This window comes from Aphelocoma coerulescens, chromosome 12, assembly GCF_041296385.1.
Source record: "Aphelocoma coerulescens isolate FSJ_1873_10779 chromosome 12, UR_Acoe_1.0, whole genome shotgun sequence".
NCBI classification, from domain to species: Eukaryota; Metazoa; Chordata; class Aves; order Passeriformes; family Corvidae; genus Aphelocoma; species Aphelocoma coerulescens.
In genome coordinates, this window is record NC_091026.1 from 5480131 (window position 1) to 5492179 (window position 12049).

At 39.5% G+C, this 12049-nt stretch overlaps 1 long non-coding RNA gene across 1 annotated transcript; it reads left to right on the top strand.

Annotated features, from left to right (window-relative positions):
• Positions 1-1515: 1515 nt before the first annotated feature.
• Positions 1516-3425, top strand: LOC138117501 (uncharacterized). The gene is made up of 3 exons (XR_011154682.1): positions 1516-1596; positions 2345-2445; positions 3317-3425. It is a non-coding gene; the product is annotated as an uncharacterized lncRNA (long non-coding RNA).
• Positions 3426-12049: the final 8624 nt, after the last annotated feature.

Consider the following 12049-nt stretch of genomic DNA (forward strand, 5'->3'; position numbering starts at 1 on the left):
TAATGGAAGTGAAATTGAGTCAGAGGAGTCATCCATGTCCAGAAAATGCCAGAAAATCCGTGTCTCTGCTTTCTGATCCAGTGCAGAGGCCAGAGCATCACTTAAGTTAGGGTCTGTTAGTAGTTACTCCAGAGATGGGAAGGAGAAGATCACAGATTCATGGGGAAAAGTGTTGAGGTCTGTTTGGTAATGGTAAGACATTAAAAAAACCCCCAAGTCTGACTCAACTAGATACAATACCAACCTTAAAGGCTTTCTCAGGTGCTATTAGTTGTCATGATCTTTCAATATATGGTGTTAGAAAAAAAGTACATCTCTAGATAATCATTAACAGCACATGTCGTGAAAGAAGGACAAATTTCACTCTCTTGCCCTAAGGCTACCTGGAATGAAGAGATGTTTTTCTCTGTCACCGAAGGGGAAAAGGGAAGGCCTGACTTTAATTCAAGGCCTTGTGAAAATGAGTGTGTGTAAAGGTGCAGTAAAGCAACCAGCACCAGTTTGCTCCCCCTGTGAATGGTGGAAGGTTCCAACCCAAGGTACTGGCAGGGCTGACACTCATTTCGAAGTCTGGAGCATCACAACCCAAAGAATTGCTTGAAAAGATAAAGTGTTGGTTTGGAACAACAGAAAAGTATTTCAAATGACTCTGCTTCGAATCTCCTGGTGAGTTCCATCTCCTGTCATAAGACTACAAGCTGTTACAAAATGTACTATTTATTTTTAGGATTACCACAGCACAAAAGTTTAAAGCATTAAAACTTTCTTACATGGGCTTACGTTCTGTGGAGAAAAACAAAATCTCTCCTCCAGTTGGTGAGTAAGACTTGGATTTCAAGAACAGATGAGCAAATAGCAATATTTGGAAAGTGGGCATTGAGTGTGGGGTTACTTCTAGTTTTATTTAGCTATGTATTAGAGAGGCACATCATCTTTTCAGTTGCCTGTTTTAATCTTCCTGTACTGTAATGGATTTGAGCACACAAAACAATGGCATTTTGCCCATTTCTCATGTAAACCTTGGAAGTCAGAAAGCACAACTCTTATGCTGTGAAGTATCAGTGTGTGAAACATTATCCAAAACAATTGTAATTAGAAGTTACTAGCTCAACCCTATATTTAAAATCTCTGAGAATTGGAGAGGGACAAAAAATGATAAAGCAAACACAATTGATAAAAAGCCATTTATTGCTAGCATTTTGTAAAAATATTTAAATCCTTCATCTGTTTTTCCTCTTCTCAAAGGTATAAAAATAGATCTATTAACTTATAAGCTGTGCATACAGGAATGATTTAGATCAGAATCTTTCCTGAAGCTTTTGTTGTCTTTTATCTCTGTCTCCTTCTGGCAGGGGGGGTGGGGATTGTGTGGAGAAAGCTGTTAGTGTTGTTTAGAAGCACATTTAATTCTGCTCTATGCCATTCTTTCTTGCTTGTTTATGTATCAACTTTTTAAAAACCTCATTTTAATGATCTTTTTTGTATGGAGCCAGCATCGGCCAGGGGAGACTTGTGAGTGGATCTGCAACCTGCTTTGAGCTTCCAGCTTGGTTGCAGTCACACCTAATTCTGACATGGATTCTGCTGCAGTACTCTGTGAGTGTTACAGTTTTTGGAAATTACACGAATGTATTAATTCATAATTCTGATGGCTCCAACAGTAAATATTTCATTTGGTTGATTGTAGGAGGGGGATAGGGAACAAAAATTCCCTACAGAAATGTAGCCAAGCAGAGAGAAGGTTGAGAGATGCAATGATATGAGGCTATGTGGTCTTTAATGCTACGAGGTGTAGTGGCTTGACTGTGACATCATTATGTTTTAGATGTATTTTCAGTAGTTCTTAGTCTCTTCTGGTTAGACTTCAGAATACTGGAACATTTTAGCAAGATTTCACCAATTGCTACCATAGAAAATAATCTATTTTAGCCCCTAGCTAAGTTATTTCTGAGAACAATCATCCTTCCTTAAAACACAGGTTTTACATGTTGCTACTATTCTCAGATAATGGTTTTCATAGAAATCCTTGTGGGGCCATACAAATACTAGTTGAAACTCTCAGTAACTTCTCTATTTATTCATAACTAAAGATTTGTGGCAAGACCAGGGTTTTTTTAGGAGCAAGTGTGCATCTTTCCTTAAAATTAGATATTTGGCTGCTGTGTGAGCATCGAGCTGGCCCAGCGTGATTTGGGCGAGGTGTGGCCACTGCACATGTCCTGTGCTTGATTACTTCTTTCCAGCTTCTTTGGATGCTTATAGCTATTTAATATTTTAATATAGCTGTGTTTCTGTTGCCTGTCTCTGTCTTCATAATAGCATGTGTGCACATATGACTTTTCAGGACTGGAAAGTGATCTACTCTGACCTTAACTGCACCACGGAGAGGTGAAAATCTGAAGGAAACAGCTGATCTCCCAAAGTGTCGGGTCTTCTTCTAGTACAGTTACGATCTTACATCAGTTATTTCATCTGTTCACTTCCAACTTTGCCTATTTGAGGGAGGCTGTCTTGTGATATGCTGAGATTCTGAAAAGTGTGACAAAGAAAGCAATCAAGACTTCTGTCTCAAAAATATTTTGATTCCAATGATTAAAAAACGCATTTGTGTAGAGCTTACTGTTGTAAGAGCCTACAAGTGCTTCACGTAAATAACTGTAAAGGAAGAAACACAATGACTTTGTTGGTGTCATTGCCTTCCATTTATCACCATATGCTAAATCACTACTATATGGCAGCTTCAGAGGCTTGAATGGTATTGATGATATGGGATAAGGGAAGAATGCCTTATTGGGCAGGGCTGTGAGCTTTTTATGAGTGACTGTAAGGCTAGAAGATACTGCCAGATGAAAACTGAGAAGGTTCCAGTAAGTGCAGTCAAGAGCTGTGCTGAGGAACTTGTTGAAAAATGCCAGTGTTTATCAAGACATCTTGAACAGCTACTAAAATGGACCATTATCTTCTTGCTTCCTTTGTGTTTTCTGATTAAATTATAACAGATGCAGTGTAATGCAGAGCCATCATGTGCTGCAGAGTGCTGGGGACTTTTAGGCAGTGAAATTTAACAGCATTAATGAGCTTCCCTTAAAGAAATTTGCTTGACTTTTTATTTGATTGTAGCTCAGAACCCTTTAGTGAGACAAGAACCAGTTCATTAGTGCTGAACTGCACTTTGGTGTGTACAGAGTAATGCTCTATAATGACTTCTTACCTCGATGTCCACAAATAGAGATGTCACTGCCTCAGTATGGGGAAATCTCTGCAGAAAGCTTATTGATGCTGAGTCCTGAAGTTGGTGCATTTTCCAATGTTGCAGGTATGTGGCAATGGTGCTGTGCTGTACCAGGGCTGCTCTTGTGCATCTCTGAACCGTGGAGCAGCAGGAACCAGAATGCTTTGTCAGTGTCTGAGGAGGAGAATTTACAGTGGTGAGGTAAATGAAATTATAAAGCTGTGTTTTCTCCTGTGTCTCTGGGATGTTCAGGTGTGCTTTTTTTCTCAATCTAAGTATTTCTTGCACTTTTTTGAAAGATCAATTTTTAAATTTATTTTTAATGACTAGATTCTGCTAATAGTGAGTTTCTAGTGTTTCTGTAGGATTCTTTTATTTTTAGCCAAAGTATCAGTAAAACGTATCTCTACAAAGAAATGCACAAAACAGCTGAGATGATGAAGGAAACTTGTACTGCTCTTTTAATTGAGGCCACTGATCTCTGCAGTTTCAGTTCTAGCAGGAGATCCACATGTGAGACAATGTCTGCATTCCAGAGACAGTTTCCATACCCTGACAAACTTGGGAAGTTTGGGTCCAAATGACTAAATAGGCTCAAATAAGCAGTTAGATGAGTGATTGCAGTCAGAACCATGACAGTTACCAAATTAGTCCTGTTTCCTTTGAAAAAAGAGGAAGAAAAAAGATCAGGTGTTACGTCACATGACTGATCTCTGATGTTCTCAAGTCCCACAAATGGAATATGACTGTAAATGCAAATTCAGACTTTGTCAATGAGCTCAATCCCCAGGGAGAAACAGGAAGGCTTTGTGGATCATTTATGTTCCATCCATCACTGGTGCCATTGCTGTCTCTTCCTATTTGTTTCATAAAGAAATCTGCTCAAGAGAGTAAGCTGGAAAAGGAATTTGAGGCCATGATTGGCACCATGGGGGGAAATCTTTACAAAAGGAAGTCTACTTGCCCCTCTCTCCCTCTTTGAGTCCTTACTTCAAAACCAACAAGCTTTGTGCTACTTTTAGACTACAAAATATGTAACGTAGCCTGTGCTGAGCTTGCCATGACACACAGGATGACTGCATTGCTTTCTTGCAACAGCTATGCTTCAAGAAACTTCACAGAGAGATGTTTTCTTATCTATCATAAAATCCATTTAAAATAGCTATCAGAAGTCTTAATCCTTCTATGAAGCAGTTAGGCAAGAACTGTGGTCTCCATTAAGAAAAAAAGAAAAGAAGGCAGTTTGCCCAAAAGTAATGGAGCAACAGTTTCAATATTAGAATACAACCACCAAGGGTGTTTTCTTTCTAGGCCACATACAGGTTTGGGTTTTTTGTTTTGCTTCAGCATCTTTTCCTGTCAGTAAAATGTAAAGCAATACCAGCTTTACTTGGCATACTTGCATTTTTTTATGTCAGATCTTTTTGCCTTCTTATCTTGAAGGCTACAGGATTGTTTCCAAACAGGCTGATGCTTCTAAGGGTCAGGCGCCTTGTAAAGAACAAACAAGGGACTAAATTTTGCTTTTGCTTATTCTGGGTTCATGCCAGAATAACTCAAGTGATGTTACTAGAGTTACTTACCCTCGTGCAAATCCAGAGTAAGAGAATAAACTGAGCTCTCCCTTGTCTTGCTCTGAGGAGGAAAAAAAGACAAGAAGTGTATTTCTGTGAGGTATTTCTTTTGTTAATTTAGGCAACAGTGAGACTGCTCTTACTTGCTGGCCTTGCTCTATCTTTACCTGTCCTTCTGAATTTGTGTTGGAGTGCCTTGTGAATATCAAGACCCCTCAGTATTTAAGGAAAGACTCTGTAAAAGGGGGTTGACATGGCTGAGATTCTTCAACATTGTGGGAAAACACACTTAATGAACAAAATGTATAAATCCACTCAATCACATTACCTGTGGCAGTCACCTGCTCGCTGCTCACAGCCATTTCTTTGACAGTCTGATCCTGAGCAGAGGAGGCTTTTTCTCAGCAAGTGTATCTTTGTTCTGAAACTTGGTCTAGGAATTTAAGCAGCAATTTAAATCATGGTACAAGTACTTCCAGCTTGTGACTGGTTTGTAGGCCAACATTCCCTATTTTATGACCCCTGGAAGCAGGATCCCAGTTGACTGCCTGCTACAATTGCTATGGCACAATGTGCCATCATGGCCTCTGCACTCACCCCATTTCTGCAAGAGAATCTGGGTGGGAACAAACCAAATTAAATTGTAGAGTCATGGAACAAAAGAACTCCTTACTGTGGGAAAGGTGCTTTAATCATGGGAATCCTTCCTTATCCTACAGTTTCCAGCCATTTTCGAGTGCACTGAGAAGGGGACTAGAATAGGAATAGTTAGTGTGGTAGGGAGAGCAAGTCCAACCTCCCAGCTGAAGTAGGGCCAGCCTCAAGTATCTAGGATGTGGGGAAAAATCCATTTCCCATTCCTGAGTTTGTGTGGGAAGCATACAGAAACTTGGATGTTTTGTTAGAACAATGACATCAGCTTTATCCTGTTTTCCCCCTGCTGCATTTCGTCTTATGTTTAAAATCTGTTATTTTTCTTGACAAAGAACATCAAAGGAGATTTTTAATTACAACTGTCCAGATCACTGTAACTTTTTCATTTCAACAGTAAGAAGAACTGTTAGTGAAAGGGACTGTTGGACTGGACTTTCATGTACTTTATTATTTACAATGTTCTCAAACTGCACTTAAGGAGGTATCAACTTTAATTATTATGTAAATAATAAAAGAAGCAGCGCCAAAAAAAGCTCACATATAATTATGTAAATAGCAGAAGTTGTAGAAAACTTTGAAAATGACACTGTGATGTTCTGTACAATTTAACAACACCTCTTGGCATTTTTCCAGTTCCAAGCTGACTATGAAATTCAGTCAACATGGTTTAGAAAATACGTACTGCATATTCAATACCCATAAGGAATCCAAGCTGACAATGTACATTTGCATAGGTCAATAACTCTTAAAAATAATTTCAGTACAGTGGTTCTGGAATTAATAACTTTCTAATAATTGTACCACTGCCTGGGCAACTGGAAAAATTGACTGATATGTTTAGACTCAGTGGAATATGTCTAAGAAGGAGAGCTACAGAAACAAAATCTGTCATTGCAAAGTTTTAGTTGGATCATGAACAGATTTAGAAGTCCAGGCCTGTTTAATGTCAGAGTTACCCTAGGACAGAAACTCTCCAGCCCTCCCAAAGACATCAAACAGCATCAGTAAGAATGAGCAACACAATAAATTTTGCTGAAGGTGCTGCATGGTCTTAGAAGAGTCACTAAAGCTTTCATGTGACAGTTCTCTTTGCAGTAATGAACTTGTCTATTACCACAGGCTGAGCTTGTTTATTTATTAAAACTGGATGTGAAAGTACATGCAAAGAGATCTCACCCTCACACAAAGAAAGTTCCTTAACTCCATCCATACCCAACCTGAATAATCAAAGCAGTCATTAACCTTGCTGGCCCTTCTTCCCTACAATGATTTCTATCTAAAGCTGAAACACATCAGTAGGCAGCAGTATCAGGGCAGGAGCAGGTTTGTGGGTGTTGAAAACAGATGCAGCCTGCAAAAATATTTTAATAATATGTTTTCAATTTTGCATGGGAGCTGGCTATGGATTTGGACTGTATCTTAGGAGCAAGGAGGAGAGCCTCAGGCTCCCACCCACACTTGTTTATCACAAAGCCCTTTGACATTCTCCCCAGGGGAGGAAAAAAAAAGAATATTTTCTGTGGGGCAGAGGCAGAACTGTAAGCAGCATCTCAAAGCAGTGATGCAGGTGAGGGGCCTTGCAAAGCCTCAAAGAGAAGGGTTTTTTTGCCAGATCTCCAGTGTGGCTGGATCTGTACAGATCATCAACAGTAATGAAGGACAGAAAGGGAAGGATGTTTTCAGAATCTCCAAGAGCTCCTTCACACAGTAAATATAAGATTTCAGTGCATTTTCATGGATACCAAAACAACTCTAAAAGGAGCTGAGGAAGGCAGGCAAGGTGCTGAAGGGATTGTTTCATGGCTCAAACCCCAGGTCAAACCCAGGTGGCAGCGGCATCTTGGGGGCCAGGCAAGCAGGGATGTGGTTTTATGTATTATTTCCTTACTTTAATAGATTGTATTGGTTTCCAGATATGTAACAGGGTTTTTAATCCTAGTGACACTGCCAAGGATATCTAAACACCAAGAATTTTGTTTGGAGTATATTCTAATCCAGAGTTCTTGCCATCTTTTTTGGCAAGAATTTTTTTGATGCTCTAATTTAATGGGTTTTATGGGATGCCATCAAATAAGGGATGTCAAAAACCCTTTAAAAATACATAGTGCTGAGGCTATTTCATAACACTTAAGAAATTTTTCTACCTTGGCCTGAATTAGAAGGCATCAATTTCAGTTATATCTCAAAACTGTCATATGTGTATTTCCTGCCTTGGATTTGTTGCTTGATGGTTTTTTATTTAAAAATCTAAACAGAAAGAAAGGCTTGTTTTCTCCCAGGAGCTGTCTTGGAAAAATTAATAACAAATGTGCTTTTAGCTGGAAGCAGAAGCATAATGGGGCAGGGTGAGTAACTCTAGAACAGTGTGATATAATCAGCTGTGCTGATTTAGATTTCCTCTGTGAGGATCAGATGCAGCCCACTGCTGTCCAGTCCAGTGGCCTGTGCACAGGCTGCCAATCAAGACTGAAAAGAATGATGATGATATTTTAAAATCACCATTATATTTTTTAGAAAGAGATTATAGTTTTTTTCCTAAGCAGGATTAAGGTTAATCCCAGGCTTGATGGGTGTGTGTATGACACCAGGAAAACACTTTAATAGAGAGTGCTCTACAAAGGGTACCATTTTCTGGTACCTTGCCATTTGTGAGAAACTTCAGAGTAATGGAGCCTTCTGGATGCCTGGAGCTCATTTTGTGTATTCTGTGCTTTGATTATGAACTAAGCTCTCAGGTGCCATATTGATAGTCCAAGTTGATGAGGCAAATCAGCCACCAGTGTTAGGGGCTTTTCACAACACCAGAGCTTCTGCTTAGGATTTATATTCTATACTTGGGATGAAAGAAGTCACACTCTTACCTGACTTAGAGCTGTACAGTCAATTCCACGTCCCTCAAGTGTTTGCAGTGGCTGGAACTAACATGTCAGAATATCAGTTGAAGGTAATAGAAGTTTTGGATGAAAAAGGAGCTTTATGGATCACAAGATTGGGTTGAAAGATTAAAGATGTTTGAAGGCTTCTGTCTAGGATCCCTAAATTCATGGCAAATATAACTGGAAATGTCTTCAAGACTTAATGAATTATAAATGAGAAACTTGGCTCATTTGTTCAATGTAAGTACTCCTGGGTGCTGATACTCAAGCTAATGCTACAAAATGAATGTTACAAATGTGCAGTAAAATGATGAATATCATTTATAAACCACTGCTGGGGGAAAAGGTGTAGCCAAAGAAAGATGGGAAGGCTAAAATTTTATAATAGTGAATTGAAAAGTTGGGAAACTGTGAACAAGTTAACAAAAATAAATAGCTGCTCTGGTGTGGAGCTTGGTTCTCAGAGCTGCAACTAGCGCTGTTCTGGGAGCTCAGAGACTGGCAGGGAGTCAAATATTTCTTCCTTCTGCAGCCCCAGTAGTCCTAACATTGCTCTTTGGGGAAGAAGTGCCTTTTCACTTTGAACATATGGCATTATCTTGAGCTAACTAACTACTTGATGAATATTTTGAAAAAGGACAAGTCTCACATCGAAGAAGGCCAAGAATGCAACTTCATTTCCTCTTCCAACATTTAATCTAAAAAAATTATTGGCTTTTTTTTGGTACAGATTTAATTTGGAACACATTTGTATTACATATGTAACATCATTAAATAGTTACCTGGTGCTTAGTGAAGCAGCTGGAACGAAATAAACCAAACCAGCAACTCAGTATACACGTGGGTCAGGTACTGACTGGTATGAATTTGTATCCAGGGCTGCTTGGTTTCAGTTTTGTAAGGGTAGCATCTGTTAAGAGAAGCAGCATAGTGGCTTTAAAGTGGAGGCCTAGATTTTAAGAATATTCTTATCACTGTTATCTATAGTGTATAATATAAGCATTTGAAATCTTAAAATACAGCTGTGTGTATTTTAAATACTTTTTCAAACCAGCAGATTTTCCTGTGTCACACATCCCATTCCCAAGGAGCAGGGAGCAGTCTCTGAGTGCAAACCATTGCTGCTTTCTCATCTGGTAAGTGGTAGCCCCCGAGTTCTGGTGAAGTGATCTTCGTGCTGTTGTGGGGATGCCTTGAAAATGTCACTTGCTGAAAAAACAGCAGCACCCTAAGTGGCTTGGCATTTGCATACTACAAATGACATGTGGTAAGTAGGTGGATTTGAGAGTTCAGCCCTCACTGTAGAAAGTTCTGTGTTAACAGTAAGTAGTCAGCATGCTCTGTGATACTGAAGGAAGAGACAATAGGACAGCTCTGCAGGTAAGAATTCTGCCCCTAAATACCATTTTCAGGTCAGTTACTGATCTGTTTATTTCACAAAGTGCTCAGCTGTGCACATCGTGTCAACTTTAAATAGCTTGGGGCTGATTTCACTTGAAAATGAGGAATAACTTTATTGATGTTTCTGGTCCTGTCATTTGGGAAGTTGATTTTTTTTTTCTTCATTTATGGTGGTTAAATGCAATTTAAGAACAACAGATTGCAAAGATTATGACACCAAGACTAAAATTAGGTTGTTGTGGACCTGCTGCTCATTACCCAAGTGCTCAAGTTGGACCAAGCACTCAGACAGAAGAGCTCTGGCAGATGGACTTGTTTAACACTGGGTAACTGAGCTCTGCTCCTCACCATGTATTGACCAACCCATTTCAGCATTAGGTGGAAACAAACCCATTTCTGTTTGTGTACCAGGCTTTGCACAGCAGATGTGGGTCTGGGTTTGCTGCTTTCAGTGTAACCTCTGGCAAAGGGCTTGTGTGAATGACTTGGGACAGTTCTTCTTTCAATCACTTTAGGAAAATCCATGTAAGAAAGGTGATGTAGGGAACAAACTTGCTGGACTCCTCCTGTCACAGAGGATCTACTGATTTTTCCACTTAATTTTCATAGTAAATGGCCCTGCATGCAAGATTTCTGTAAAATTCACTGTATTTACTTGGTATATTTAATTTTATTTAAAATTACATGAAGAAAATAAAAACTATTCTTTCTTTTTGCAGTGCATCTTTTTAGGACCAGCCATTTTCACATTTCTTTCCAGAGTGTTCTGAGTGTTTTGTTTTATTTTTAATGTAATGATAAGTCAAAGTAAGGCTTAGAGAATCACAGGTCCAGATATCTGAAATACAATCATCCATCAAAAACCCTCAGTGGGACAATTACAGCCCCCACATCCTCCCACAGCAAACCATGATTGTAAGAGAAAAATTTTTGAGGGCTGCAGCTGAGATTAGACAATGTGAAGTACTCTTGCTTCAGCCTTCACGAAATCACCTGCTCTGAGTCTTAGTGATGAGTTACTGGAATGTGGTTTTTACATTAGTACCAGCTTTGCGTGTTCTGCAATTTATTTCAGCATCTGTCTCAATGTCTGTTTAAATGAGATGTGAATCTGTCTGTAAGTTAGTTTTCATGTTCTTTTCATGTTTCTTCCTTGCAGAGCAAACACAGCTTTAAATACTTTCAATATAAAGTACAGTGCATATCCATTACCTTCTCTTCACCCTTGAATGCCCTCAGCATTGTTTTTCTACCCAACTTGTCTTTTCATTCTTTCCCAGTATCCTTTCTTCCTGAAAGCCAAGAAGATCCCCATTGTCATCATTCCTTCCCAATGGTTTTCAGTGTTCTTCCTTCTTCTGCTTCAACAACTCACCCTAGAATCGGATTTTCAGGAGATACACATCTGATTGTCACTTAGATGTATATAAAGGCTTACTTTGGCTTATCATTATATTAAAAATAAAACAAAGCACTCGTAAAACTGTGGTAAATGAGGTCTAAGATGTTACTTTGGCTTAAACAAAGAGTGTTGTGATCTGCTAATGCTCTGCACAGACTGCAGAGCCCTGAGGTGCCGGAAAAGATCCTCAGCAAGGAGTGTTCAGGTCCAGGATCTTACTGTGCCATACATAAAGCAATCAGACCAGTGATGCTTCTGTGAGTGTCCCTTACAGGAAATGGCTCATGGAGAGCCTGAGCTCTGAGTCAGTTTTTGTTGTTAGTTTAGAAATTCATTTGCAAAGGCTAGTAGAAGAAGGTAACAGTTATTGGTTGGGAACAATAATATTACTAATAATGCAGGATCCAGCAGGCACATCAGTGAGAAAGTGCTTGTGTTTATTCCTTTGTGTCTTCAAGTACATCAGGTGAAATCACATGGAAAACCATATGGCAGCATCCACGCTTGGACAGGCATTTGACTTGACTAAAGTAATTTCTCAGCAAGCTTGTCCTTGTTGACTGCAGGATTTTGGGGATTATAACAGGAATGTGGACAAGGCTGTCATGTCCTTCAGGATTTTTAGTGTGATGTAAGTATGAGCACAGGTGGGCAATGAGACATTCTGGGCTTCATTTCTCACCAAATGTCAGTCATTTCCCTCCCACGATTAGAAATAAATATCAGTGATGGAGCACCCTCCCCTGTGGCCCATTTCTCAAATGGAGGCACAGCTACATCTGAGAATGGGGCTCTTTTTCTCTGTGTAAGAGATGCTTTGGCACTTTCTCCTAGCCCCAAGGTAAAGTGTCTAATCCTTGCCTACTGACACGGGTTTCTCCTCAAAACTGCCCTGCTGCATCTCTGATGT